Raw genomic sequence first — 6,006 nt, 5'->3', positions numbered from 1 at the left:
ATGGTTAAGCTACAAAATAAGACTTGTCAGATTTTATATTCACCTTCTCTTTAGTCTTTCAACCAGTTTATCATTTTGTTATAAAAAGCTCTTCACATGACAGAACACTTTCTGGCCGGATGTCAATAGATATTTTGAAAATGGCAACAAGTCTCTTACCTGATGGAGATAATAGGTGTTTTCAAGGAGAACACTATGAAGTCAGGTAAGTTAGCATCAAATAAATAGATGGCTATTAACTCTGGCAATTCGTTTATTTGATGCATAGAAGGATTGACATATCTAACAAACTGAGAGCTCTGTGCCTGATGTCGTTATTTAAAATTACAACCAAGAAGGAAAACCAAAAGAATAAAAGAAAAAATTCTTCCATCTCTTGGTAGAAATTTTATTTTCTATTAAGAGTTATTCAGTTGTATTACAGCCAAAAGAATTTACGAAGCCTCAGTAGTTATTTTTATTATTATTACGCGCGACTCCAGGGAGTCCTTACTCATCGAGGGAGGCCCTAAACATCATGTCCACAAAACTATACGACATTCTCACAGTATCTATCATACCTTGCCTTGAACTCACTCACCTTCATAGCACCCACAACAGACTCTGGCAGCTTATTCCGCTCATTTACCATTCTAAAAGTAAAGAACCCAGCTCTAACACTCCTGCTAACCACACTCTTGACCAGCTTCCATATGTGTCCCCTAGTTCTCCATACAACCAGTCCTGATCTCAAAAAGATCCTCTGAATTTATCCTATAGAAACCCTTTAGCAATTTGAATGTCTCAATCATATCTCTTTTCCGCATATTAACTAATTTCTGCAACCCACAAATCTTCAACCTGTTCTCATATGGTTCATTCCATAGACCCGCTATCATCTTAGTCACTCGCCTCTGGATCCTCTCCACCTCCTCCCCATCAAGAAGGAACCTAGGTGACCAAATCTGGGCACAGTAGTCGAGATGAGGTCTTATCACGGCTCGGTACAGAGGTAAAATAACTTGCTTGTCTCTGCTCGTCAAGGTATTTTTCAACAATCAAGTGAGTTGATGAGCTGATTTAGCTACTTTTGCAATGTGCCCCCTAAACTTCATCTCCCTATCCACCAACACTCCCAAGTCCCTGGCCTCATCAATCTCCTGGAGTACAGTTCCACCAATGTGGTATACTGCTGCTAATCTTTTCACCCCAAAATGCATAACCTTACATTTTGTCATATTAAATTGACATCCATTCTCCTTAGCCCAGAACTCCAATCTATCCAAGTCATCATGCAAGATTTTGACATCTTCTGCATTCACTATCGCCCTACCCAACTTGGCATCATCAGCGAACAAATGAACTGTTCCACTTAGATCCTTCCCTATGTCGTTAATGAACAGATTAAACAGCAGTGGTCCAAGAATAGAACCCTGTGGCACACCACTAGTCACAGGCCGTCTTTTGGACTCTACTCCTGAATAAACTACTCTTTGATATCTCTCCATCAACCACCCACCTATCCATCTTACCAACCTTATATCCATTCCCATATGTTGTATGGGAATGCATATAAGGATTAGAATTCCATGTGGTATCCTGTCAAACGCCTTTGCCAGGTCCAGCAGTATCACTGTAAACCCATTACCCTTATCCAGTTCAGCCGTCACCTTGTTATAAAACTTGAGCAAGTTACTGAGGCATGATCTACCCTTCACAAAGCCATGCTGTCCCCTGTACAGTATCTCCTTTTCATCAATCAATTCCTGTATTTTTCCCTTGACTACTTTCTCCAAGACCTTGAAAACGACTCCTGATATACTTCTTTCTTACCTAGCAATAAATCTGTATGTCTTATACCTTACAGTGTTGAGCAGTCATATACTACATCAGTATCCATAACCATCTCCAGGTTGCCCCTTTTCCGTCCTTATTCTCTTCTCCCGCATCATTCACCCAGGTTTTGGTGAGGCTATCGCCTAGTTTTGTTGCTTAAACTTCCAAACAGTGGCGGCTCATACATAAGCACTGCGACACTGCAGCAGCCCCAAGAAAAAATTAAATTTTGTTTGTTTATAAATAATAACAACGCTTACAACAATATTTAAATACAATACAACATGTTAAAGGTTACAGCTTATGTTTCGACATTGATTAAATAGTTAATAATTGGAATTATTGACACCTCCCGGGAGTCCAAAGGCTCATCGAGGGAGGGCACCTACTCTACAACTCTCCATCTCCACCTCATCCACCCATCATCCAGCAAGCGCATCATCTACACCAATGCCATCTACTCTCCACTAGTCCATATCTACCACCACCACCACTAGTATTTTCACGGACAATCACAAACATCATACCCACGGGAGGATTCGAACCCTCAGCCTTTTGGCTGGAGAGCAGATACACTAACCACTCGACCAACCAGGCTAGCATAAAAAATTTAAGTGGGAGTGTTGCATATTCAAAATAAAAATAAATATTTTTTTATTTAGTCAGTAACCAATTTATTAATAAATAAATTTACATATTAAAAAATTGCTTTATCTGTAAGCAACACTGCCCAAACGGCGCTTGTGATTGCACATTATAAGTGATTCCGAACAGCCTGAAGACAATTGTTCGATTAACGCTTTAGATTACGAAACAAATGCACTGCGATCTAACGCAGTGTCGGAATTATCACGTTCGGCCAATTGCAGCTAGACTCGCCGATATACGTTTGCACTTGTGATTGCACGTTAGAAGTGATGCAATCACAAGCTCATTTGGACAGTGTCGCTTACAGATAAATCGTATGCATGCGCACGTTATTTCTGTGAGATACGAAATTTTATGGGTGTTTGTTCATGGTGAGGGTGAACTATTTGTAATAAAGCAATTTTTTAATATGTAAATTTATTTATTAATAAATTGGTTATTGATTAGGAAAAAAATATTTTTTTTTTATAACGGGCCGCCACTGTTTCTAAGTTAGTGTATGTCACCTATTATGCCTGATGAAGCTAATGCTAAGATGACAATTGTTTGACATTATTAATACATGAATAGTTTGGTTAGGGTTTTGATTAAGAATTAGCGTAGTCTCACCACTGCTCAGATGACCGCACTTGTGTGCCCCTTTTCACCGGATGCTGTTTATAATTGATAATCTTAGGCATGCTCTATCTGGTTGGCTACCGGCAGAGAATTAACTGTCCCTTCAGTTTCCAGAAGTTAGATTATGGCTAAAACGGCCTTGATTACTCCCAGTACAGAATAAAAGACACATCAAGACCGCAACTAATGGTTTTTCATTAGATTTGTGTAGATTTAATTTATAGAAATGTCGCTAGTTTAATTCGACTTCAATGGTTACCTTAGAGTTAATTTTAGTTTCCAAATTACCTCTACTCAGATATTTTCTTAGAGGGGTCGTGAAGAATGCGTCCTTAGAATGGAGGGACACAAGAGGTCGGCTGAATGATAAACCGTTTAACTTCTATATTTCAACCTAGGAAACCTGTGTAGCTCAGTGGATGTGGCGTTTGCACACCACGGCGCTTGGCCGCACGGACTTGGTCTCGAGTCTAGTCGGCGACTAGCGGAAATTTTTCTAAGCCTTTTTCGACCGGTTCCCAAGTTAGTCGATCTCTGGCACGGGCGAGCGGTTTTTTTTCTCCTGGAAACTCTGGTTTTTCGTCCCATAAACTCAAGAAAATCGACCATAGAACCCACATTATTTCAGACATCAAATACGAGTGTTAGGGACCACGAGATGGCGGCACATGTAGAGCCGTCTCTCTTCATTACGTGCCACTTAATTAGTGATAGCCTTGGGCCAGCTATCTCTGATTGGGTACCATTGGAGACTGAACTTCCCACTCAGTCTCCAAAAGTTAGATAAGGCTAAAATAGCCTTGCCTACTCCCTATACGGGAATAAAAAGGCGTTAGCTGATTTTTTTTTTAATTTCAAGCCATCCCTTCCCAAGTACCTGTCATATCCTAATTAAAAATAAAAGAATTATCAAAATATATAATTTCGGATAAATTTCTTTTTTTTCCTTTTTACAATTTCAATATCTTCATGTCACACTAAACACATCATCAGAATGTGAATTAGTACTATGAATTGATCATTTGATTATAGATGTCTACAATATATGTCGTATGCACGTTTTGGAAGAAGATTATAGATTAAAGTGTCGACATGGCACAATTGGTATGGAAAATACCTGAGTTCGATTCTTGTTATAATGATCAAAATCTTTAAATGGACATTTGCTTTTTGTTTGAAGGTGTTAGCTCATATGTAGCAGGATTTGTTTTTCTCCTGGAAACTTGGATTTCTCATCTTTCAAGCAGACAAATCGGTCAAGAGAACATGTCTAATTTCCTAACCAGAAACTATTGGTGGCCAGTAAATGGCACAGTGTTTAGTGATGTATAGTGTCGGAGGATTAAGTAGCTGAGATGGTGGGTTGTGTGGAGAACCCTCCCATAAGCATTTCTTGGAGTCATCACTTATTGTGATCAAGCGCAAAACATTATATAAATCAGAAAGTGCAGATGCAAACAGCAGATAATTAGCATACTTGTTTATCTGTGGAAGCCATAAGTCATTAGAAAATGAAAGAGAGCTTCAGAATCTGAGAAATTTAGGAATTATTGAAAAATAGCTTAGAGACTCATGGTTTGTAGACAAATTCATATTGAAAAATATACCCAGACAGGAAACCGTTTACAAACAAAGTGAATGGATAAAATATATTTAATATCTGCTTAAAACGAAATATAGAGCTCAACGTTTTGTTAGATTTTTACAACTCGCATTAACAAGACTACGAGACTCGTATATCCATAAAAGATACGCCACCACACGTTAGACAAGAAAAGGGAAAATCGTTACCTAGTAATTTTATTCTTTAGAGAGCTGACAGAATTTCAGAATTTCATCATATCATCTTTGTCTCCATTACAAGGACGTTTAAGCACTTCAAGAAATGATATTCTTTTACATAAAAATTGATCTCTGTAATAATTTAGCGTTATGCAGATCATGAACTGGCCTTCAACAACTGCAGCGAGGCCAGACTTTAATGGATGGTAGTTCTTAATGTACTCCAAGTGCTTTTGAATGGATAAATGCTATTCCTTTGCAAGATTATATTCCGCGGCATTAAGGACAAAAATCGAAAAATGGATATTATTATTCTCTGAGATCGAGCTACCTATATCCCACTAGAGCGAGGTCCCACAAAAACGCGAATTAAAAAAAAAACCACTTAAAAACGTATCCTCAGGCCGCTGGACATTACAAAAAACTCAAACCTTTTGGTTCTCGTCCCCCTCCCTGGACGGGGGACGAGAACCTAATTCACCTAACCCGCAAACCTAATTCCGATCCGACTTATAGATGTCACTCATGCACCATGCTAACAAACTGTTAAAGCAGCTGGCTAACTCTTTACCCCTCCTCACTAGACTTACCACATCCTATATAAAAAACTCTACCCATTTTAAAACCTTAATTGAAAATCTAACTTTGAATAATACAGATATATTGGTAAGCTTTTGACATCACCTCATTGTTTAACAATATTCCCTTAAATGACATCTGAACACAATTAAACGTTTTTCTTTATGAGATCTTGGATCTTTACCATCAATTCTGGTCGTTTGTCTTGGAAGAACAAAATTTACACACAGACAGAGGGCACCACTATGCCCCCCCCACACCAATTTTTATATGGAAAATTTTGAAAAATGAGCCATATACTTAGCCCCTCTCAAACCTTCTATTCAGCTAAGATATGTAGATGATGTGTTCTCTATTTGGCCTCATGACCCAGACACATTACACTCCTTCCTCAGTCACTACAACAGCCTACATCCAAGAATCCAGTTTACGACAGAAAAGGAAATAACAATAGTTTACCCTTCCTAAACACCTTAGTAACACACCTTTCCTTCACAGTATATAGAAAACCTATTCACACAGACATATACACCCTCTGTCCAAAAAGAAACCAAACTTTTCGAA

Source organism: Typopeltis vanoorti, chromosome 20 (genome assembly GCF_054136105.1).
Source record: "Typopeltis vanoorti isolate ZY-2024b chromosome 20, IOZ_Tvanoo_1.0, whole genome shotgun sequence".
NCBI classification, from domain to species: domain Eukaryota; kingdom Metazoa; phylum Arthropoda; class Arachnida; order Uropygi; family Thelyphonidae; genus Typopeltis; species Typopeltis vanoorti.
Note: the sequence above shows the minus strand (reverse complement) of the source record.